Raw genomic sequence first — 26,465 nt, 5'->3', positions numbered from 1 at the left:
GGAACCTGCTATAAAGCACAGGGAGCTCAGCTCGGTGCTCTGTGACAACCTAGATGGGTGGGATGGGGGGTGGTAGGAGGGAGGTCCAAGAGGGAGGTATACATAGAGCTGATTCACTTCATTGTACAGCAGAAACTAACACAACATTGTAAAGCAATTATACTCCAATAAAAAAAAAAGATTACGTTGTATGAATAAAACACAATTCATCTGTTGGTGGACATTTGAGTTGGGTTGGTTGGAGGAGGGTACCAACAGAAATACTGAGAACATTCCTGCCTTTGACTTTGGAGGCTCTATGCATTCACTTCTCAGTTCTCTCTTTTTTTAATTCAAGTACAGTTGACTACAATGCTGCATTAATTTCTGCTGTACAGCAAAGTGCTTCAGTTGCATATATATGCATTCTTTTTAAAAATATTCTTTTCTGTTATGGTTTATCATAGGATATGGAATATAGTTCTCTGTGTTATACAGTAGGACCCTGTTGTTTATCCATTCTATATATAATAGCTTACATCTGCTGACCCCAACCTCCCACTCCATCCCTCCCTCAACCCCCTCCCCCTTGGCAACCACAAGTCTGTTCTCTATGTCCCTGAGTCTGTGTCTGTTTCGTAGATGTTTATTTGTATACTTTTTTAGATTGCCCATATGAGTGATATCATATGATATTTGTCTTTCTCTGTCTGACTTACTTCACTTAGTATGATAATCTCTAGATCCATCCATATTGCTGCAAATGGCATTATTTCGTTCTTTTAATGGCTAATATTCCATTGTATATATGTACCACATCTTCTTCATCCATTCATCTGTTGATGGACATTTAGGTTGCTTCCATGTCTTGGCTATTGTGAATAGTGCTGCTATGAACATAGGGGTACATGTATCCTTTTTAATTATAGTTTTGTCTGGATATACACCCAGAAGTGGAATTGCTGGGTCATATGGTAATTCGATTTTTAGTTTTCTGAAGAACCTCCGTACTGTTTTCCACAGTGGGTGCACCAACTTACATTCCCACCAACAGTATAGGAGGTTTCCCTTTTCTCCAGCTTTTGTTATTTGTAGACTTTTTAATGATGCCCATTCTGACCGGTGTGAGGTGGTACCTCATTGTAGTTTTGATTTGCATTTCTCTAATGATTAGTGATGCTGAGCATCTTTTCATGTGCCTGTTGGCCATCTGTACTTCTTCTTTGGAGAAATGTTTCTTTAGGTCTTCTGCCCATTTTTCAATTGGGTTGATTGTTTTTTTACTGTTAAGTTGTATGAGCTATTTGTATATTTTGGAGATTAATCCCTTGTCAGTTCCATCATTTGCAAATTATTTTCTCCCATTCCATAGGTTGTTTTTTGTGTTATTTATGGTTTCCTTTGCTGTGCAGAAGCTTGTAAGTTTGGTTAGGTCCCATTTGTTTATTTTTGCTTTTATTTCTTTTGCCTTGGGAGAATGACATAAGAAAACCCTGGTACGATTTACATCAGACAATGTTTTGCCTATGTCCTCTTCTAGGAGTTTTATGGTGTCATGTCTTATGTTTACGCCTTTAAGCCACTTTGAGTTTATTTTTGCACATGGTGTGAGGGTGTGTTCTAACATCATTGATTTACGAGTTTATCCAGCTTTCCCAACACCACTTGCCGAAGAGACTGTCTTTTTCCCATTGCATATTCTTGCCTCCTTTGTCGAAGATTAATGACTGTAGGTATGTGGGTTTCACTACTCCTGAGTATAAAAACTTAGGAGTGGAATTGCTGGGTCAGAGGCTATAGGTGTGTTAAGCCTTAGGAAATTATGCCAAACAGGTTTCCAAGGCAGTTGTGCCATTTTACTCCTGCCTGGGATTAGTTAGCTTTAAGAACTAGAAACATGCCTTTAATATTGAAATAATTCCAGTATTTGAACAACCCAGCTGAGGCCTGGTATGACTTGAGTGATCTGAATCACCTTTATTTTCAACAGAGGTTTGGAAAATGTTGCTCAAGGGCACAGAGAGGAGGGTCATTCTGGAAGATGCCAGGTGGTTTCTTAGTTCCAGATTCGAACCCGTCTCTCCTCTGCTTAGAGCTCTTCTCTGTTAAGTTTTATGCTGGTGGGAAATCAGCCACTGGGGTTGAGGGTAGAGAGCAGAGCATCCGGATCTGGCGTGTCCCGGCTGTAGACACAGCCTTCGAGGACAGGATAACTGGAAGATCCTTGCCCGGCCCTGTAAGAAAATCCTGCAGTAAAAGTAAATGTGTAATTAACTCTTAGGAGAAAGTATCGTTATTTGTAGGTGATATGATTTTATATCTGGGAACCCGGGAGAATCAACTGAAAGATGAGTAGAAATAATGAGAAAATTCAGTAATGTGACTGATTATAAATTTAACATACAAAAAGCAATCACTTTTTGATGTGCAAAGAACCTGTTAGAAAATACAATCAAAGAAAAACCCCACTTACAATACCCACAAAAGATAGAATATCTAGGAATAAACTCAATTAAAATGAATTTAAATGAGACAAAGCTCTAGCAAAACTTGAATAAAAAACAACTGAATAAATAGCAAGACATACCCTATTTTCGAATAGGAAGAAGTGACATTGTATTTTCTCTCCCTAAATTTATCTAAAAATGCAATCTCAATGAAAATCTCTACTTTCTAATTAGACAAGCTGATTCTAAGGTTCATATGAAAAGTAAAACATGCAAGAATAGCCAAGAGGCTTCCCTAGTGGCGCAGTGGTTAAGAGTCCGCCTGCCAGTGCAGGGGACACGGGTTCAAGCCCTGGTCAGGGAAGATCCCACATGCCGAGGAGCAATTAAGCCCGTGAGCCACAGCTACTGAAGCCTGTGCACCTAGCGCCTGTGCTCCACAACAAGAGAAGCCACTGCAATGTGAAGCCCGCGCACCTCAATGAAGAGTAGCCCCTACTCACCGCAACTAGAGAAAGCCCGCGTGCAGCAAAAATAAAATAAATAAACTAAAAAAAAAAAAAGAATAGCCAAGAAAACTCTAGAAAAGAAGGCTAATATGGGGAGACTATTCCTTCTAAATAATAAAAGGTATTATAGAACCGTACTTAATTAAAGGAGCTTGAAATAGTATATGAATGTATCAGCTAGATCAGTGGGACAAATAATAGAACCCAGAAATAGGCCCAAATACATATGGAAGGATGGCATTTCAAAGCAGTGAAAAAAAGATAGATTATTCAATAAATGACTTGGGACAGCTGAGTGCCAGGTGGAGCCATACCTTACTCCTTACACCAAAGTCAATTCCAGATGGATGAAAGTACTTTTAAAAACATAACAGTACGAGAAGTTAAGTTTTTTTTTTTTAAAGAAATCATCTCCAAGTAGGGAAGCTCTTTCTAAATAAGACATAAGACCCAGAAGCCATAAAGGAAAAGACTGCTACATTTATGTACATATAAAGTTTATTTATAGAAGATTAATAGGTACAAACTATTATTCATAAAATGACCTATAAGAATAGATTGTATAGTATGGGGAATATAGCTAATATTTTATAATAACTATAAATGGAGTATAAGCTTTAAAAATTGTGAGTCACTATACTGTGCACCTGTAACTTATATAATACTGTACATCAACTATACTTTTAAAAAAAGTAGATTGGGACTTCCCTGGTGGCACAGTGGTTAAGAATCCGTCTGCCAATGCAGGGAACATGGGTTCAACTCTTGGTCCGGGAAGATCCCACATGCGGCAGAGCACTAAGCCCATGGACCACAACTACTGAGCCTGTGCTCTAGAACCCATGCACCACAACTACTGAGCCCGCGCACCTAGAGCCCGTACTCCACAACAAGAGAAGCCACTGCAATGAGAAGCCCGTGCACTGCAACGAAGAGTAGCCCCCGCTCGCTGCAACTAGAGAAAGCCCGTGTGCAGCAACGAAGACCCAACACAGCCAAAAATAAGTCAAATAAAAAAGTTAAAAAAAAAAAAAGTAGATTAATACTCTAAGGAAAAAAGTTTATTTAGGGAAAAATACTTATTTTAGAAGTTTTTTAAAATGACAAACTTGGAAAAAATATTCGCTACTCATACGACAAAAGGCCCAATTGCCTTAATATTGAAAGAACTGTTATTTAAAAACAAAAAGAGCTGGTAAATATTGATAATCCAACATCCAAAAGAAAAGGGAACAAAAGACAAGAGCAGGTAATTTATAAATGAAAAGGTGCTCAACCTTTTTACAATGAAAGAAATGGAAATTCCAAGGAGACAATAAAAATTAAAAAGATGGATAATTCACATTGTAAGCATGCAGGGAAAGAGGCACTGCTGAGGAGAGGTAAATGGTTCTGATTGCTCTCTAGGGCCCTTTGATGTTAACTGTGAAAAACTAAAATGCATGTAGCTCTTCATCTAGCAATTTTTCCTCTACCAGGGATTTACCTACAGATAGATATACCTGAGGGCAAAATTCAATAAATGAGAATTGTTTATAATAGCACTGAATTGGAAACAATTCAAATGGCCTTTCAACGGGAGTCTGGCCAAGTACGTTCTAGAATGGGGATTGACAAGCTTTTTCTTAAAGGGCTAGATAGTATTTTAGGCTATAGAGGCAACACAGAGTTTATTATGTAGGTACTACTTTAAAATTATTCTCAGATCAAGTATGAAAATAGGTCGCTTTGGTCTCAGGTCTAGAATATCCACACAATGAAATGTTATCCAGAGTATGATGAGGTATGTCTGAATATTAAATGTGTGAAAAAGCCCCAATGCATACTTTTTAAAAAGTAAGAGAGGACTTCCCTGGTGGCGCAGTGGTTGGGAGTCCGCCTGCCGATGCAGGGGACACGGGTTCGTGCCCCGGTCCGGGAGGATCCCACATGCCGCGGAGCGGCTGGGCCCGTGAGCCATGGCCGCTGAGCCTGCGCGTCCGGAGCCTGCGCTCTGCAGCGGGAGAGGCCGCAACGGCGAGAGGCCCGCATACCGCAAAAAAAAAAAAAAAAAGTAAGAGAGCAGGATACAACATCAGCACACAAATATCAGCTGTGTTTCTATACACTAACAATGAACAATGTGAAAAGGAAATTAAGAGAATGATTTCATTTACAGTAGCACCAAAAAGGATAAAATACTTAGGAATATTTTAAAAATAAAATACTTAGGAATTAAGTATTTTAAGTAGTTTAAAGTAAAATACTTAGGAATTAACTTAGTCTTAGGTGAAAGACTTACATGCTGAAAAGTATAAAACATTGCTGAAAGAAACTAAAGAAGACACAAATAAATGGAAAGACGTTTCATGTTCATGTATTGGAAGACTTAATATCATTAAGATGTTCACATTACCCAAAATGATCTACAGAGTCCATGTAATCCCTATCAAAATCCCAATGACATTTTTTGCAGAAATAGAAAAATCCATCCTTAAATTCATGTAGAATCTCAAGGGACCCCAAATAGCTAAAACAATCTTGAGGGAAAAAAAACAAAGTTGGAGGACTCATACTTTATGGTTTTGAAACTTACTACAAAAGCTACAGTAATCCAAATGATGTGATATTGGCATAAAGACAGACATACAGACCACTGCAATAAGGTAGAGAGCTCAGAAATAAACCTCACATATAGGGTCAGATGATTTTTCACAAGGGTGCCAACACCATACAATGGGGAATGACAGTCTTTTCAACAAATGGTAGTGGGAAAACATTTCAACAAGGAAGATACACAAATGGGCAATAAGCACAGAAAAAATGCTCGACACCACTAATCATTAGAGAAATGCACATCAAAACTACAATGAAATACAACTTCACACCAATAAGGATGGCTACTACCAAAAAACAGAACATAAAGTGTTGGTGAGGATGTAGAGAAATTGGTACACTTGGGCACTGTTGGTGGGAATGTAAAATGGTGCAGCTGTTCTGGAAAACAGTATGGTGGTTCCTCAAAAACTTAAAAATAAAATTACTGTATGATTCAACAATTCCACTTCTGGGTATATATCCAAAAGAACTAAAACAGGGTGTTGGAGAGATTTCTGTACACCGAAGTTCGTAGCAGTATTATCCACAGTAGCCAAAAGGTTGAAAGCAAACCAAGTGTCCATTGACAGATGAATGGATAAACAAGAAGTGGTATATACATACAATGGAATATTATTCAGCCTGAAAAAGAAATGACGTTCTAATATACACTATAATATAGAAGACTTTATTTGAATGAAACTTGAAGACATGATTTGAAGTGAAATGAGACAGATGCAGAAGGGCAAATATTGTATGATTTCACTTATATGAGGTACCTGAAATAGTCAAATTCATAGAGACACAAAGTAGAATGGTGGTTGCCAGGGGCTGGGGGGAAGGGGTATAGGGAGTTACTGTTTAATGGGTACAGAGTTTCAGTTTGGGGTGACGAAAGAATTCTGAACATAAACAGTGGTTATGGGAATTCCCTGGTGGTCCAGTGGTTAGGACTTGGTGTTTTTACTGCAGGGGCCCAGGTTCAATCCCTGGCCGGGGAACTAAGATCCCACAAGGCTTGCAGCGTGGCCAAAAAAAAAAATAGTGGTTATGGCTGTACAACAATGTGAATGTATTTAAGGCCACTGAACTGTACACTTAAAAATGGTTAAAATGGTAAATTTTATATTATGTATATTTTATCAGAATAATAAAAAGAATATTATTTAATATTTTTAAAAAGCAAAGGAGGACTTCCCTGGTGGCACAGTGGTTAAGAATCCACCTGCCAATGCAGGGGACACAGGTTCAAGCCCTGGTCCAGGAAGATCCCACATGCTGTGGAGCAACTAAGCCCGTGCACCATGACTACTGAGCCTGCACTCTAGAGCCCGCGAGCCACAACTACTAAGCCCGGGCGCCTAGAGCCCATGCTCCACAACAAGAGAAGCCACCACAATGAGAAGCCCGTGCACTGCCACAAACAGCAACCCCCGCTCGCAGCAACGAAGACCCAACGCAGCCAAAAATAAATAAATAAATTTAAAAAAAGAAAAAGCAAAGGATATAATAATAAGCTGTCATTTGTGTAAATTTGTATGTGTGTGTGTGTAGGAAATTTCTGAAGGCTATGTGAGGAATATGGTAGGTTTCCGGGATAGCAAAGAGTCTTACCTTTTCAATAAAAACACTGGGTTTAGAAAGAAATATTTGCCATAAAACAGTAAAATAGTTAAGATCTAGTCATATATCATCAAAATTCCTCCCGCCACACCAAACTTGCATTTCCCAATCTGCTCCCCACACCGGTCATACCACACCTACTGCTAGAGCCAATACTAGCCTGCTCGGCACCTTTGTGTAATTAGCATAAGGCAACCGTTCCTCTGGGTAGATGTCACCTTACAGGCATGCAGCTTGGAGGGCAGAGAGAAGGATGGGTTTCAGCCTCACTAGCCTTTCATTGGGGTGCCTTTTTTTGCAGTACACAACATGCACAACTGTTCGTGGTGGTCCTGCCTGGAGCCACTTTTTCCCTACTTGACCAGTGTTATTATTCATAGACCGATAAAGAACACACAGAGCCTTTGTTAAAAACACAATTTCCTTAAAAATAAATGTTTCTTTGAAAAGCTTACAAAAGGTAGAAAAGGGGAATATTCCACTCTTCTCAGTTGTTTCATTGATGGTACAAAAGGCACCATCCAAATTTTCTGCTAATTGTTGGCTGCACTGATTTGCATAACCACAATGACCTGTGAAACTTTCTGGTTACTTGAAATTTGATGTTTTTCTCTCAGAAGGGCCTAATTGTTTAGTTAGTAGGGAAAACTCCCTTGCTCTCTATTTTCCTTTCCATCAGTTGGGTCCACATAACGGAAGCATTGTGTTGAGGGATGTGGTCTTTCTGGATGTGGTCTGAGGGCTTTAATGCGCCAATGTGAGGCCAAAAATTATAGGGTCGACATGACATCTGATTTCGGGTAAACAAAATGCACACCAAGTGGTTTCTGTATGGCTTTTTTTTTTTTTAAGAACAAGGTATTGTATAAGCCACATTACCTCATGCAAAGAATTGTAATCATTTGTAATACTTTTGAGCCAGGGGTTCATTTGTACAAATCTGGAAAACCGAAACGACCTGGAAATGCCAAGTCAGCAAGGGGCAAAGCAAGAAGGAACGTGTCAGCTACGCTGACAGCTGGTTTTTGGCGCTTTCTCCACAGACACACAAGTTTGCCTCTCTCAACGACCCTAAGTCCATGACAAACAGGTGCTTTGTAAAACCAGCATTCTGAACCTAAAGGTAAACCTTTCTCTTCTTTCTTTTTCTTTTTTTTTTTTGGCCATGATGCGTGGCTTGCGGGATCTTAGTTCCCCGACTAGGGATGGAACCCATGCCAGGTGCAGTGCAAGCAGGGAGTCCTAACCACTGGACTGCTGGGGAATTCCCGCTAAATCTTTTTCTATGAGACATAAAATAGACCTACTTTCAAATGTATTCTGTCCTTTAACAAATTTTTTTAGACTTAGAGAAAAGTTTATTACTTACCCTTTACCCAGATTCTCCTAATGTTACTATCTAACGTAACCATATAAAATTAAAAAGTTGTCATGGGTACAATACTATTAACCAATCTGCAGACTTTATTTGGACTTCAGCAGTTTTCCCACTACTGCATTTGGATGTCACATATCCTTAATCTCCTTGAATCTGTGACCATTCCTGTCTTCCCTTGTCTTTTTTTTAAATTTATTTTTGGCTGCGTTGGGTCTTCGTTGCTGCATGTGGGCTTTCTCTAGTTGCAGCAAGCAGGGGCTACTCTTCGTTGTGGTGCACGGGCTTCTCACTGCGGTGGCTTCTCTTGTTGTGGAGCACCGGCTCTAGGCGCGCAGCCTTCAGTAGTTGTGGTGCACGGGCTCAGTAGTTGTGGCTTGCAGGCTCTAGTGCGCAGGCTCAGTAATTCTGGCGCATGGGCTTAGTTGCTCCGCAGCATGTGGGATCTTCCCGGACCAGGGATCAAACCCGTGTCCCTTGCATTGGTGGGTGGATTCTTAACCACTGCGCCATCAGGGAAGTCCCTTCCCTTGTCTTTCATGACTTGGGCATTATTGAAAAGTACTGGTCAGTTATATAGTAGAATATCCCTCAGTTTGGGTTTGTCTCAGCATCAGATGCAGGTGAGGTGTTTGGGCAAGAACCCTGAGGCACTGTGCCCTCCTCAGTGTATCCTGTCAGGGGAGCAATGTGTTGACATATCTTTTTATAGTGATGTTGCCTTTAGTCACTTAGTTATGGTGCTGTGTCCTGGATGTGTATACCATAAAGTTACTGTTTTTCTCTTTGTAATTAATAAATATCTTGGGGGAGATACTTGAGATTGCAAATATCCTGTTTTTCCTCAAACTTTTGCTGACTACTTTAGGATTCATCAGTGAATCTGACATTAGATTTGTTTTCTCAAGGAGATTTTCTGTTTCCCTTTTTCTTTCTACATTTATTAATTAGAATTCTCCTATAAGGAAGAGCTGTCCTTTCTCCCTTATTTATTGATTCTTTAAATTTTATTTACTTATATCAATATGTGCTTACGGATTTTTTTATTCTATGGGTTATAATCCAACATTATTGTTATTTATTTCATTGCTTCAATTGTTCCAGCTTTGGCCATTAGGATCTCTGTCAGCCACTGACACATCCCCACCCTTTTCAAATACTTCCTTACTTACTCACACCACAAGATGCTTCAGGCTCTTCATAGCAGAACTATTTACAATTGCCAATATATGGAAGCAACCTAAGTGTCCATTGACAGATGAATGGATAAAGAAGATGTGGTGTATACATACAATAGAATACTACTCAGCCACAAAAAAGAATGAAATATTGCCATTTGCAGCAACATGGAGGGACTTGGAAGATATTATGCTAAGTGAAATAAGTCAGACAGAGAAAGACAAATACTGTATGATATCACTTATACTTGGAATCTAAAAAATAAAACAAACTAGTGAATATAACAAAAAAGAAACAGACTCACAGATGTAGAGAACAAACTAGTGGTTACCAGTGGGGAAAGAGAAGGGGGAGGGGCAAGATAGGGATAGGGGATTATGAGGTCCAAACTATTATGTATAAAATAAATAAGCTACAAGGATATATTGCACAGAACAGGGAATATAGCCAATATTTTATAAAACTATAAATGGAGTATAACCTTTAAAAACTGTGAATCACTATGCTGTACACCTGAAACAGATAATACTGTAAATCAACAACACTTCAACTAAAAAAAAAAGATACTTCAGGCTCATCTTGCATTTTCCCTGTCCTAGTCCTAGAATAGAAGCATAAATGATATTGCTATCTAATCATGAATAAAACAAAATATAATTATTGATATCTGCATGATAGGACTAAAATAATATCCCAGACCTCTATATCACCGCCATTTAGAAACTCTGTAATTAGTTTAGATACTGTGATTTTGTTCATTTAAGTAATTTCTAGAACAGTACATGGCACATAGTAGGTCATAACAATATCTCTGAGAATGCAAGCTCCACACATGCATTTTTCTTTCTTAGCCTCAGAAGACTTATCCACTTGGCTGAATTTGGGTTTCTCTTCCTTAGGACACTGGAGAAGATGGTTGCATTGCATCTCTGTTCAGCCCAGGTCTCGTGCTCTGAACAGCGCTCAATTCTGGACCTTAATCGCAGAACCCAGGACAGGAAAGGCAAGGGAAAAGATGGCAGAACATGGCAGGGATTCAAATGAAAGTCAAAAAGTCACCACCTCCGGAGGGCCTCCGAGTCTGCCGGCCCAGCCAACAGGCCTCGCCAGCTCACTTTCCAGGTTGTTATTGTTGTTGTTGCCATTTTTTCCTGAATCTGCTCATTCTCAGCCTCAGCACTGTTTAAATTTTGACGAGAAAGAGCAAGAAAGCAAAGTAAGCAAACATAAGGATTTTTCTCTGCAAATGTTCCCTGGGTTATGTTGGCTCTGGCCTCCAGCCAAGAAAAACATAGATGACCCAAGAATCATCACCCTCAGTGGGGACCTGCCACCCTTCAGCTCAGAGGTTTTCTTATTTTGCAGGCAGGGGTGAAGAAGTGAGAGGCTGGTTTAATCCCAGTCCCGAGGCTCCTCAGCCTGCGGCTCAGCCTCCACGTGCTGTCAACTTGTCCCAGCATGAGACAGGGCACCCCTGGGCATGCTTTCCATGGGGACTGGCAGAGAAGCCAGGGGTGTTCACGAAAAAGCAAAGCAGATTATAAAACAGAAGACTGAGGTTCGAGAACCCTCTTCATGAGTCAGCCTTGGGCTCAGAGAGGGCATAAAACCAGGCTGATGCAGAGACACCACCTGCTTTCTGCTTTCTAGGTTCCTGAAACTGGTTTTTTTTGTCCCTGTTGACTGATAGGAAGTCCCATAGCAATGACAGGAATTCCTAGGCCAGGTTTAGAATTGACTTATACCTGAGGCTTTTGGTATAGATACTATTTTCCCAACATTGAGAGAAGTTGTTGCAAAGGAAGTATTTATTTTTTTCTTTCTTTTTTTTTTTTTTTGCGGTACGTGGGCCTCTCACTGTTGTGGCCTCTCCCGTTGTGGAGCACAGGCTCTGGACGCGCAGGCTCAGCAGCCATGGCTCATGGGCCCAGCCACTCCGTGGCGTGTGGGATCCTCCCGGACCGGGGCACGAACCCATGTCCCCTGCATCGGCAGGCAGACCCCACCAGGGAAGCCCATTTTTTTCTTTTTTTAAGGAGTAGAATTCTTGTGTTTCTTTACCTCTCTATAATTTTTTTTCTATAATTTTTTTAAACAAATTTATTTATTTATTTTTGGCTGCGCTGGGTCTTTGTTGCTGTACACAGGCTTTCTCTAGTTTAACGAGCGGGTGCTACTCTTCGTTGTGGTGTGCATGCTTCTCACTGCAATGGCTTCTCTTGTTGTGGAGCATGGGTTCTAGGTGCACGGGCTTCAGTAGTTGTGGCACACAGGCTCAGTAGTTGTGGCTCATGGGCTCTAGAGCACAGGCTCAGTAGTTGTGGCACACAGGCTCAGCTGCTCCGCAGCATGTGCGATCTTCCCGGACCAAGGCTTGAACCTGTGTCCCCTGCATTGGCAGGCGGATTCTTAACCACTGTGCCACCAGGGAAGCCCCCAATTTCGATGTTTTTTAAATGCTCTCTTGTGGGGCCTCACACATGGTGGCCTTTGAACAGATGTTGGTTCCTTCCCTAGCCAGCATGAAAGGAGACCCTTTGCTGATGTCTCTTCAGCCTAATAGGGGTTAGTAAGCATAATAGAGCCTGTCAGGGATCTGCCCAGACCCCTCTGCATCCCTTTAAGTGTTTGGCTATCACCCCTTGAATGTGCTTCCATGATTCACAGTGATACTCTTCAATAGAGCAGTGTTCTTGGTAAAAAGCTGGTAAAGTGCTGGCAGAAGCATCTGGGAGTTAATACTCTCCCCTGAGCACAGCCCTCCAGACAACGTCTGGAGGCTGCCAGAATTCCTTTGTCTCAGGTCAGGGAAACTCCGAGGCGTAACTTACACTCCTGAGCCCCCAGGATGAAGCCACAGGACTTAACTTGAAAGCACAGAGCTGCTTACCCCTCACGGTTCTGCTTCCCTTACTCCCACACCAGTCTTCCCAGGAAGTGCATCCTTAATAAACCATTAACACTCAAGTCCTCAGCCCAGAGTCTGCTTGTGACACAAGACAGTCAGCTTCAGAACGCCTCATGCAGAAAAGCTACATGATACTGAAGTTCTGATGGTCACAGTTAAAAGAACTGACCAGATGGTACATTCAAATCATTCACTACTTGACAGCCATAATAATCGTACTAGTGACGATGCGTTCACGTGCCTAATACCTGCATTACGTTCAACACTAATCCTCGTCACCAGCCTATAAGATAAGTAGTTTCATCCTTTGTGGCAGTTTTTTAAATGGCATAAATCTTTGACTCTTTGTTAAGGTCTTTGTCCCTCCCCCTTGAATCCTGCTGCTTTTAGAGAGATCTGCTCTATTTTGATAACTTGTTCTTCAGTTGACAGGACCCAGCCACCCGAGGACACTCTTCACCAGGTGAGGACATCCAGCCATGCGGGTTGACTACACTTCAATTTACCTCTAGTAGACGGCAGAGTTAGGTCTTGCTTTTACATTGGTAGGTGGTTCTAAATAAGTACATAGAGCTTGAGCTTTTCTTTTTGTTCCTTTGAATGAATATTCCTACTTGCCATGGTTTGTGCTTTGGTTTAAAAACTCGGCTTTGAATAAAGTATTTGCAGACTGAGTCATTTTGACTCACTCCATTTTCAGATGGTTGTGTCAGCCTCTGGGTGGTGGCACTGCAGTCATGGAGTCCATCAATGGCTTCTGCTGGCAGATGTGAACAGCCAGTGCGCAGGGCTCTGCTGGAGTGGCTGCCAGCACCAGTGCCGGCCCTCCATCTCCCATCACTGCCGTATGCCAAGTGAAGTAACTCTCCAGGGTGACATGCTAGTAAACGACCAGTAAGTAACAGAGCCAGGTCTCAGGCCCTCACGCTGTGCACCCGGCGGTGGAGGGGAGACCCCTAGACAGCAACCAGGAAGCTGGGCCCGCCGAGGGTGTTGCCAGGATCACCTTGTTAATTTTCTCAAGCGGCCTCTCTTTCTTCATCTTCTGAAATAACTCAGAATCCCTGTGCCCCACCAGCAAAGTTGGAAACACCATCAAGCTACACGAAATAAACTCTTAATAAAGTCCAACTGATCAATTTTTCCTTCACGGTTAATGTTTTTGTTTTTTTGTTTTACTGCTGTGTGTTGGCCTTGTCCGTGGTTGCCTCTCAGAAAACTTGTGATGAATGAACGGGTGGAGGAATGAGCAGACCCAGTGGCCCGGAGGTGGTCTGGCCTGGCCTGGCCTCGCCAAGAGACGCCTGGACTGGGAATCAAGGCCAAATGGCTAATGTTCTTTGTCTATCTCAAGATGCTCTTCTGGAAGCTTTATTGTTTTGCCTTTTATGTCTACAATCCACCTTGAATCGATGTTTGTTTTTGTGTCACCCACCGTGTGCAGGTGTCCCCTGTCCTAACTGCGCTGCCATGTGAGAATCAGAACGTGAAGAACTGGGGCAAATGCTGAAGCCCTGGCGACTGCCATGGCTGAGGTGAACCAACCACCCCTCACCTTTGACCCAGAAGACTCACGTCTCCTACCAGCCCCCGTGAAACAGTCCAGCTCACTTGGTAACTTGGAAATAGGATAACATCTGAGACCCTTCACAGCTCTTGACACTCGTGTGCAAGAAAATTGTTTATGATTGTAAATCTGCGTTAGGGGGTGGGTTGCTACACGCCATGGTTGTGGCGATAGCGGACTCCCAGAGGGTAGATTTGGTCAAAGGCTGGGACTATTTTCAAGTTCTTGGTATATACTGCAATTTGCCTTCCCGAAAGATGGCTCCAATGTACACTCCCACCACTCCAGGGATATCTGAGCAGATTTTTCCTACTGAAATGCTAAGGTTTGCTGTCCTTTTCCCCCTGCACGCCTCCCCTCAAGTAAGTTCTGCCTTCATGCTGGTTTTTTTGGTTCGGTTTTGTTTTCCTGTTGGCAATAGGACCCAGGAAATGGAGCTTGTGAATGGCAGGTGGGTCTGTTGCCAGGAGTAACGGGAGTATCTGCAAGGCCCAGAGCGATGCCCCAGTAAACCCATGGCCTGGGAAGGCTAGCTCCAGATTTACATAATAAATTGCATCTCACAATCTACTCTCTGGTGCCTTCCTGAGTAATCTGCAACGGCAAGCTTGGTGGAAAGTGCCAGAGGAATGCAAGCTCGCCAGAGTTGGCCCTAAGGCCAACACTTCACAGCCTAACTTTAACAGGACTGTGGCCCTTGTGGCAGCAGGGAGCCGCTATCGCTCCGGGTGGAACTTTAATCCCCGAGGGCACGTCTGCACCTCTCTCCTCACCTGTCCCCACTCAGAGATGATAGTTCAAACCCACCCACCAGCCAAACAAAGGGCCACCTCTGAGCCTCCTGAGGGTCTCTTGAGGACCAGGATTAAGGCCAAGGAAACCCTTGGGGGTCAAGGGGGTTTGCGCAGAGAGGACAGCTGAGGCATTTAAACATGCAACATCCACAGAAGCCACTCTTTCCCAGGTCAGAGCAGTTCGCATTGAAGCTGCAGCAGACCATGGTTGATGGTGGGTTTAGAAGACTCAGGGCAGGGGTCAGTAAGCTCACTCTGGAAAAGGCCGGAGGATAAATGGTCTCTGTTGCAACTACTCAACTCTGCCATCGCAGCGTGAACGAGCCTTAGACAACACACAAACCAGAAAGCATGGCTGTGCGCCAATCAAACTTTACTTACAAGACCTGGTGGCAGGGAGGCTATAATTTGCTGACTCCTGACTCAGGAGATGGTGGTCAAAAAACAGGGCTAGACCTTGCCTTCAGCTGCTCAGGTGGAAAATATCTTTTTTTTTTTCATGTCTTCATTTAACAAACACCTAAACAGCCTCACTATGCCCCAGACATTTGGAAGAGCTTTATAAATACTGATGCACTTAATTATCACAGTGATCCTGTAAGGCAAGTAATATTATCTTCCCTGGTTTGGTACAGAGAGGTTAGGTAACTGGCCCAAGGTCACACAGTGGTAAGTGAGAGCGTCAGGGCTTAGAAGGCAGGCAGCTTGTGCTCTTACCCATCACCCCGTGCTGCACAGAGGCAGGCTGGCCTTCATGGAAGGCACATCCACTGGGCACCCTGCTCTGTGTTAGTCTGGAGGGAAGAGAAACAGGGACAGAGGTGATTAAGACCCACTCCTGAAATGGAACAGGACCCTATAGGGCTTTTCCAGGACACAACCTCCCTACACCCGCCCCCCACCATGTCCTTCACCTGCCTCTTGTCCATAGAAAACCTTAGCCAAAGAATAAATTTAATCAGAGAAATGAGAAAATATAGAAACAAAGGAAAGCAGTCAAACAGGACAAAATAATAATAGTTAAGCCATTAAACAAAGTCAAGGACCTTTAGTTCCTCCTCAAGGGCTATAGATCATACTCTGAGCCATGTCCTATGAGCTGTCTTATAGATACTGAAACCCATACCAGGTTGAAGAAGTTAACTACCTGATGACCAGGCTGTAGCCATGACATAAACTGCCGCAATTCCGAGAACTGGCCTCAAAGAAATGGCAACAAACCGACCCTGGAACTGAAGACGGACTGTGCTTAAAACAATCAAGATGATGCTGATCAGACAACTGGTGACATTTTGAGATGACGGTCAGAGCTGACTGTGCTGTGCTGCATGCGGCCCCTCCCTCTGCCTATAAAAGCTCTTGCCCACTGATGGGCAGTGGGGAGTTGGCCTTTGGACAGGAGTCCGCCTTCTCCGCCCGTTGCTGGCAACTGGAATAAAGCAAACCCTCCTTTCCATTAACACTTGCTTCTCGAGTATTGGCTTTCCAGCTAGAGCAGCTGGAGCCCTCGGGGGAGAGACCAGTGCAGATTAACGATGAGTGTAATCTCGGGAAAGCATGGGATGCAGGATGAGTTGAGAACTTGCAAAACTCACCTAAAGGTCAGAAAAATGGTGGCCATGCAAAGTAAAGATGAGCACAAGTGACCTTCTGCAGTGCTGGAAAGGGTCGGTGTCTTCAATTAGGTATCTCATATAACTAGGTAAAAAAAGTCATCAAGCTGACCCAATAAAATACACAAATTTGAAAAAAAAAAAAAAAAGAGCCTGGTGGTGCTGGGTGGAAGCTGGTAGGTGGTGAGACAGCTGTTCAGGCTGCTGCTCTCCAAGGCCTCTTCTGGGCGCTGGAGGGTCCCTTGGCCCCCACCCCATCTCCTCAGAGTTCTATGGGGAGGAAACAGGGTCATGGACAGTGACATGACCAACTATGAACCAGTGCATTTGGCCCACCTGGCAGGCTGATGGCTGGGGGTGGCTTCCAGAGCAGAGTCAAGGCCTTTCCCACAAACCCCTTTGGGATGGGCTGGGATACTTGACACACAGCCTGGGCACACACGAGGGATCCACAGCACAGCCACCCAGGTGACCCCACAAAGAGGGACGGAGAAGGCCGCTCTCTTCTCTTTGGCCACCAGCCAGAACTTGTGCCTGCAGACTGTGTCCCTGGCCTTGCCCAGGGCCCTGTGAGGGGACTCAGACTGTAAACTCCTTGAAGATAAGAGTCCTCTTGGGAATCCTGGTGCCGTGCACGGGGCTAGAGACTTGGGAAATGATCGGTCCAAACCCTGGCACTGAAGACTCTCTTGTAAAATTCGCTCGGGGCTCTCCCTCCTCTGAAGGAAGGAAGACTCTGCACTCACCGTCTCCAGCTCAGAGGACCTCTGATTGGAAAGGTCGACTCATCCCAGTGTGGACCCCACACCTCAGGCCCGCAGCCTGATGGCCCCAAGAAAGTCCACCTGGAGGCTCAGCTTTATTTCCTGCCCCTCCACTTCAGAAAAAACCCAAGCGGAGATGAGGTGACAGTTGTCCTCAGCCCTCTCACATCATCTACTTGCCAACAAGCCATCCACCCACCGATCCACTCAACCCCCCAACCACCTGCCGGGCCATCTGTCCAAAACCTCCTCCAACTTCTGTCACATGCCTGTCCTTCAAGGAGCCAAGGGTCTCTGAAGATGATTCTCTCCTTGAGGTTGACTGGGTGTTGGGGATTTTCAGAGATGGCGAGATGATTCCGCAGTCAGGAAGCCTTCATGGACGCGGGCAGATGGGAGAGGGGCTGGATGCTGGGGCACTGCTGTCTGCCTGCCCAGGTCCGGACCTGCCATCTGCTGGCTCTGTGAGCTCCGGCGATTTAAGTAACCTCTCTGTTCCTGACTCATCTGACCAGCAAAAGCCGGTGAGGTAAACCACCAAAATGGCCACAGACCTTCACCCCTCCTTGTATCATGCCCTGTGCAATGTGACTGCAGCTCCGACCACCCAGAGGTGGAGTGATTTTTGCTACCTCTTGAATCTGGGCTGACCGTGTGATTTGCTTTGGCCAAGAAAATGTGGCAAAAGTGATGATGTGCCGATTCTAGACCTGAGCAAGCCTTGGTACTCTCTGTCTCTCTCCCGCTCTCACCCCTTCCCCCAGCACGTAAACACGCCCAGGCTAGCCTGCTGGGGGATGAGACACCACGTGGATGAAAATCCCCGTCGCTCCAGCCAACAGCCAGCCAACTCCCAGAAGCCTAGTAGGGAGCCCAGCCGAAGCCAGGACTGCCCATGTGAGCCCAGCCTAAATCATTCACTCACAGAATCGCAGGCAAATAACTGGTGGTTGTTTCAGGCCGCTAAGGTTTGGGGTGGTTTCATGCAGAAGTGCTGTGGCCACAGGTGAGTGATGCGATAGGATTATACGACTCTTGTACCTCAGGGTCACAGTGGGAGTTAAACGAGATGCTCTATGGAAAGTGCTTAGCTCCCTGCCTGGCAGAAGGCAACATCCCATGGATGTTAACTGTCATCCCTGCTGTGGGACACTGTCCTGTGTGAAGATCACAACTACAATCTCAGCCACATCAACTGGACTACAAGTTGTCTCCACTCGAGAATCCAACCAGCCACTCGGCCCCACCTACAGAAGCCTGGGCTCTGCCTGAAATTTCTAGCAAAACCTTCTTAAAGTTATATAATTAGCAGGTGCATGAACTAGCTGAGGTGGGACGTGCCAGGTCTGGCTGACACGTGGAAATGCTGGACTCCCCGGCCACCTCGATATGGGGGCCCCTGCCACAAGACAGCAGACTGTTCCAGCAGTCTCTTCAGGTCCAAAGAGAAACGTGGGTGGGGGGGGGGGCACTGTTTTTCTTTTTTTTTAAAGCTTTCCAGAGGACATTCTGGCCCGCCTTGGAAATGCTGGGCTTGCGTGCGACTGGACACGAGGGTGAGCAGATGGCTGGCCTCTGGAGACCAGCCTCACTCCCACGGTGCGACAGCTTTGAACACGATGAATCGCAAAGGGTTTGTGGTGCTACCTGACTCTGACTGAAATTCTAATTCCAGAAGTGAGTCATGGACTGGGCACCAATACTGTGGGTGATATGTACAAGGATGGTTTTTGCTGCCTCGTTTGTGGTGACAAAAAAACTGGAAACTGCCGGAATATCCAACAGTAGGGGGATGGTTGAAGAAACTGTGGTACTTATAAACCTCTGTTTCAAAGTAAATTAAACCTAGATTAAACCTAAATTTTTGACCTAGAAGGACTGTTAACGATATATTGTTAAGAGAGAAAATCAAGTTGCACGATAATTAATGCACTGAGAATAATCCTATTTTAATAAAATGATAAAAATCCCATCTAAGTGTATAAATATTAGTACATGTTTGTGTGGGTAAGGAAAGCGTATGGAAGGATACACACCTGGAGGAGTGGAATAGGGGTGAGACTATTAGCTTTTCCTTTCTTTTTATTTTTTATTCGCAGATCATTTTAAACTTACAGAAAAGTTGCAAAAATTAAAATAGTACAAAGAATACCTATATATCCATTGCCCAGATTCACCTACTGTTAACACTTTACCCCTTTAGCTTTATGATTTGTGCATGTTCCCTGTCCCACCTTCAGTTAATTGCAATCTACACACACACACACACACACACACACACACACACACAGAATTCTTCCCCGATCCATCTGAGGGTAAGTTACATGCATCATGGACATTTACCCCTAAATACTGCAGCATGTATTTTCTAAGAAAAGAGATGTTCTATTACATCACCACAGCATAGCCTTTGGCTTAAGAAATTTAACACTGATACAAAGTATGTCCTCTGATCATAAGAGAATTAAACTAGAAATCAGTAGCAGGAAGATATATGAAAATATTCCCCCAAGATATGGAAACTAAATGACTCACTTCTAAATAACCCACGGGTCAAAGAAGAAATCACAAGAGAAATGAGAAAACATTTTGAATTTAACAATGTTAATACAATCTTTGATCTAATCCACCGATGACACAGTTTATTAATTCTTCATATCCTTTGACATGTGACTTGATACTACCACTAACTGGCGTGAGTAGAATTTACCTCCCCTCCCTGCTGAAACTGGGCTGGGACATGGGACTTGCTTGGGCCAAATGAAAGGGGGCAGAGTGAGAACGTGCCAGTTCCCGACCGACGCTGGTGTTCTTCCTCTATCCTGTGTCACTGCCACCATTATGTGAACAGCATCGCTCCAGCACCTGCTGCACTGCTTCCCTGGGACCCAGGGGATACACCTGTGGGGCAGACCTGAGCTGTATGCACAGATTGAATGGGAGGGGCCGAGCCAAGCCCTGCCAACCTGCAGACGCGCAGGAAAGAAATGCTGATTGCTGTGGACCACCGAGAATTTCCCATCTGTTACGCAGCGATGACTGATCGTAGAGTAGCCGACACATACAAAACACTTCCTTCACATGAGGGATCGTTGTAAGGCCTTTACTAATGTCAACTCACTGCACGGGCAACGGTCCTTTTTCACAAACGAGGACACTGAGTTTAAGCTGCCAGCCCAAACTCACATGGTTAACACGCTAATGGTTGCGTGACCATGGGATGCGCTTCCTCTGGATGTCCGCTGGGGGAGACCACAGTTGGTGGTCCTCTGAGCCACTCTGAGCCGGGGCTTCTCCTACTTGCAGCCGAAAGTATCCTGCCAAGCCCACGTGCACAGCCTGCCTCACTCCCCCGGCCTCGTCCTCTCCAGCCCCGGGGATGTCTGACGAGCTTGGGGAGAAAGATGCACTTTTCCCAAACACTAGTTTACAGTCGGGAGCCTCCAAGATGCCCCAAGGGTCACAAAAGACAACGAGTCTGGTTTTCTGTCCACAGACGTGCAGGCAGGAAAAGAACAAACACCAACATGTGCAAAAGAAAAAGTGGTGCGACAATAAAATGGAATTAAACCGAGTCAGGAGAGGAAGTGGGCCCTGCTCTGGCTTCATCCAGGGAAGGTCAGTTACCAGAAGCTCAGGTAGGCCTTCGGGCTTGGAGAAGGGATGCATTTCGGAAAGTGAGATGAGGAGGCTCCCCTTGGGAGGCCCGGGGTGGCGGCGGGAGATGACGGGCAGATCCCCCCCGGACTAGTCCTCCCAGCCTGTGCGTCTCAACCTTGGCCATCAGAATCGCCTGGGCTGGGAAGCCACACCCCAGCCCAACGACATCAAATTCTCGGAGGACGGGACCCAGGTGTGGGCGATTTTGTGGCCGAGGCTGAGAAACACTAAGCAACAGCCTCATTTTAACTAGGGTCTCCCCCTCCCCTGAGGATAACCACCATTGTTCCGTGGCCCCCAGCTACCAGGCAGCCTGCTGAGTACTCCTCATGTTCTCACGGATCCTCCTCACAACAAATCACAGGTTTTTAGCAAACAGGGAACTGAGGCACAGCCAGCAAGCAGCAGGTGCGGGACTTAGGCCCGAATGGACCAGAAGCCAAGCTTCTTACAGCCATGCCACACACCTCAGTGATTCAAATGACCTGAGAACTAGGAGAGGGCAGAAATTTCCAAGAGGCCCAAAAGGGGATCCGGGCTGGGTGGGCAGAAAGAGGGGTCTGCCGTCGGACTGGGGAGGGGGGCCCAAGAGGGAAGCGGGGCTCCTGGGATGGCCAGTCTGGGGAGACCAGGCCTTCGTCGACTAATGAGAGCAGATAAACGAGGGAACCAGGCCAAGGGCCCCAGAGGCAGAGAACAGATGTCCAATTCTTCCCTGCAGCCTGCTCTCCCAGGACTGGGGGAAACAAGGACACGGGGTTGGCTGAGGACCAGGACCTACCTGCCTCTGAGTTGTTTTTTTTCTGTCTTGGTCCTTCCCTTCTCTTACCCCCTCCTCCACCTCCCTCCTTAATACCACACGAAGGGGAATTTTGAGGGACCCTCTCCACAAATTCCCCAGATGGGACCAGCCAGTTAAACTGGGTTGAGAATCACCACTTCAACTGCAGGAAGAACTCATATGAATAAATGATGAGAAACACCAAGATCTCCCTACTCCCTGGAGATTAACAGACAAAGGATGCAAACAATTTATAAAACAAGGAATGCTACTAGGAAACAAACAATGGAAAATGTTCAACCACACTAATAACTTTTCAAATGGCAAATTACTGCCTATGTAAAAATTAGCAACAAGTACTTCAAGTGATAATAATTAATCCTGGTAGTTTTGAGGTGAGACTGGTACCTTAACACATTAATGACAGTGTTGGCAATGACAAAGTGGCAATGAAAATGTTCACATCTTTTGACTTAGGAATACCATTTCTGGGATCTAACCAGAAGAAAAAAATCCAATCCCTGGCAAAAAACCTTAAGCACCAATGTGTTCACTGCAATGTTATATATAAAAGCAGGAATCTTAATGAGGAACACTAAAAGAATAAGAAAATAGAACCATTAAAGAATGGTCATGAAAACCATTTAGCAACTTGAAAAAAATGACTGTGATATAACATGAAACAACACAAGTAAGTAATCCCTAATCTATTTTCTGTCTCTATTAACCTGCCTTTCCTGGACATTTCATATAAAAGGAATCATACAACATGTGTTCTTTTGTCTGGCTTCTTTGAAATGCTTCAATTCGTGATGTTTCACCCCTGTTGTAGCATTTATCAGTGCGTGCTCCTTTTTACTGCTGGGTAGTACTCCACTGTACGCATCTATCACACTTGTTTATCCATTCATCAGCTGATGGTCACTTGGGCTGTTTCCACCTGGAGGCTATTGTGAATAATGCTGCAATTAATATTCATGTACAAGTCTTTGTGTGGATATATGTTTTCATTTCTCCTGAGAGGAACTGCTGAGTCATATGGTAATTCTATATTTAACATTTTGAAAAGCTGCCAGGCTGTTTTCCAACACGACTGTACCATTTTACATTCTCACCAGCAATGTATGGGGGCCCCAATTTCTGCATAGCCTTAGCCACCTGATTATTTATGTCTTCTTGATTCTAGCCAGCTCTGTGAATATCATTTGAATTTCTCTAATGACTAATGATGCTGAGCATCTTTTCATATGCTTACTGGCTATTTGTATACCTTCTTCAGAGAACTGTCTAGTCAAATCATTTGCCCATTTTAATTGCAGTGCCTTTTTTTTAACACTTTATTTTTTAGAACAGTTTTAGGTTCACAGATAAATTGAGCAGAAAGTACAGAGATTTCGCAAATATCCCTGCCCCCCATACACAGCCTCCCCCATTATCCACATCCCCCACCAAGGTGGTACCTTTGTTACAGGAGAACCTACACGGACACGTCACTGTCATCCAAACTCCACAGTTTACATTACATTTCATCCTTGGTGTTGTGCATACTATGGGTTTGGACAAGTGAATAATGACATATATCCATTGTTATACCATTATGCTATCACACAGAGTATTTTCACCACCCTAAAAATCCTGTGTTCTGCCTGTTAATAATCCCACCCTCCCTCCCTAACCCCCAGAATCTGAGCCTTTCCCTGTCTGCAGTTTTATCTTTTCCAGAATGTCATATAATTGGAATCAGACAGCAAGCGGCCTTTCCAGACTGGCTTATTTCACTTAGTAATATGTATTTAAGGTTCCTCCATGTTTTTTCACGCTTGATAACTTGTTTCTTTTTAGTGCTGAAAAATATTCTGTTTTCTGGACATACCAGTTTATTCATTCACCTGCTGAAAGACATCTTGGTTGCTTCCAAGTTTTGGCAATTATGAAAAAAGGTTCATGTGCAGGTCTGTGTATAAACATACATTTTAACATCATTTGAGTAAATATGAGAAGATTGTTGGATCATGTGATAAGAGCACGTGCGCCTATTTTTGTAAGCTACTGCCAAACTGCCTTCCAAAGCAGCTGTACCATTTTGCCTTCTCACCAGCAATGAATGAGAGTTCCTGTTGCTTCACATCCTCGCCAGCATTTGGTGTTGTCAGAGTGGTGGATTTGAGCCATTCTAATAGATGTGTAGTAGCAGCTCATTGTTTTCATTTTTATTTCCCTGATAACATGATGTGGAGCATTTTTTCACATGCTTGTTTGCTCTCCGTGTATCTTCTCTGGTGAAGTGTCTGTTTAGGGGTTTTGCCTGTTTAAAAATCAGGTTGTTCATTTTCTTATTATTGAGTTTTAAGTCTTCTCTGTATATTTTGGATAACAGTCCTTTATCAGATGTGTGCTTTGCAAAGATTTTCTCTCAGTTCGTGGCTTGTCTTCTTAATTTCTTGACAGTATCCTTTCACACAGCAGAAGTTTTAATTTTAATGAAGTCCAGCTTAGAAAATCTTTCTTTCGTGAATTGTGCCTTTGTAGAACCAACCAGGACCCTAAGGGGTCTTCCCTGGGACAGACCCCTCCCCCCACATCCTCTGCTTCAGCTCCTCTCTGAAGTACCCAAATAATAGTACCTGATGCACATTTCCTGAGTTGTTCTACAGATGCCAAAACCCCCACTAGATAGAAGAGGTTAACTACTTGATGACCATGAGTACACAGCCCCCCAGACCTACTACAGCCTAAAGACTGATCATGTGAACCCCTGTGACACCACCCTGTGACACCACTCTGTGACCTCACCATCAGCCAATCAGAGATGATCACTTACCCTGGGACTCCCTTCCCTCACCTTACCTCTCAAAATGCTTTGCTGAAAACCATCGAGGAGTTCGTGTGCTTTGAGCATTAGCTATCCCGATTCCTTGTACAGCATGCCCTGCAATAAATGCTGCTCTTTCTTTCGCCACAAACTGGTGTCAGTTGTTTGGCTTTACTGCACGCCGGCGAGTGGACCCAAGTTTTGGCTTGGTAACATTTCATGTTGTATCTAAAAACTCATCACCATACCCTAGGTCATTTAGATTTTTTCCTATGTTATTAGCAGTTTTATATGATCCATTTTGAGTTAATTCTTGTGAAGGATGTAAGATCTGTGTCTAGATTTTTTTTTTTTCCTGCACATGGATACCTAGCTGTTCCATTACTGTTTGTTGAAAAGATTATGTTTTCTCCACTGTATAGCCTTTGTTTCGTTGCCAAAGATCAGCTGGCTGTATTTATGGGAGTCTATTTCCGGGCTCCCTGTTCTGTTCCATTTGTCTAGCTATCTGTTCTTCCACCAATACCAGTGTCTTGATTACTGTAGCTTTAGTGTCAGTAGTGTCAGTCCTGCAATTGGACTGCAATTGGAGTGTCAGTCCTCCAATTTCATTCTTTTCCCTCAATATTGTGTTGGCTTTTCTGGGTCTTTTGGTTATAAACTTTACAATCAGTTTGTCAAGATCCACACAATAACTTGCTGGGATTTTGACTGAAATTGCTCTGAATCTATAGATCAAGCTGGCAAGAAATGACATCTTGACAATGTTGAGTCTTCCTGTGCATAAATATGGAACACTGCCTCATTTACTTAGTTCTCTGATTTCTTTCATCAGAGTTTTGTAGTTTCCCTCATATAGCTCTTGTACATATTTTGTTAGATTTATACCTGCTAATATAAATGGTATTGTTTTTAATTTCAAATTCCACTAATTCATTGCTGGCATATAGGAAAGTGACTGACTTTTGTATAAATAACCCCATATCCTGTAATCTTGCTATTCACCTGTTGTGTCCACTTTGGGGTCTTCTTTTTTTTTTTTTTGCGGTACGGGGGCCTCTCACTGTTGTGGCCTCTTCCGTTGTGGAGCACAGGCTCCGGACACGCAGGCTCAGCAGCCATGGCTCACGGGCCCAGCCGCTCCGCGGCATGTGGGATCTTCCCAGACCAGGGCACAAACCTGTGTCCCCTGCATCGGCAGGCAGACTCTCAACCACTGTGCCACCAGGGAAGTCCTGGGGTCAACTTTTTTCAATTCTTTCAGATTCTCTACATAGACAACCATGTCATCTGCATACAAACAGTTTTATATCATCCTTACCTATCTGTATACCTTTTATTTCATTTTCTTGCATTAGCCAGAACTTCCATTAGCTAGTATGATGTTAAAAGGAGTGGTGAGAGAGGACACCCTTGTCTTGTTCCAGCTTAGCTGGAGGGCTTCTAGTTTCTAAGTATTCTAGTTTCTCACCGTTAAGTATGATGTTTAGGTGTAGGTTTTTTGCATAAGTCCTTTATCAAGTTGAGGAAGTTCCCCTGTATTCCTACTTTGCCGAGAATTTTTATCAAGAATGGGTATTGGATTCTGTCATGTATCATGTGATATGATCATGTGATTTTTATTCTTTAGCCTGCTGGTATGATTGCATTATTTGGAAACAGGGGTATTTGTTAAACTATGGTACATGCCTATAACAAAATATAATTCTATCATATATGATTTTTTAGAACATATGACAATGTGGAATGTTATCTGTGATCACCTAAAAAAAAAAAACCCCAAAAGTCGTGTATCTTATACAACAAGATATACAATATGATCACAGTTCATTTTAAAAACTAGTATATGAAAAAAAATGACACATGCAAGGGCATAT

Source organism: Leucopleurus acutus (assembly GCF_964270905.1).
Source record: "Leucopleurus acutus genome assembly, chromosome: 16".
NCBI classification, from domain to species: domain Eukaryota; kingdom Metazoa; phylum Chordata; class Mammalia; order Artiodactyla; family Delphinidae; genus Leucopleurus; species Leucopleurus acutus.
This window is presented reverse-complemented; position numbering follows the sequence as displayed.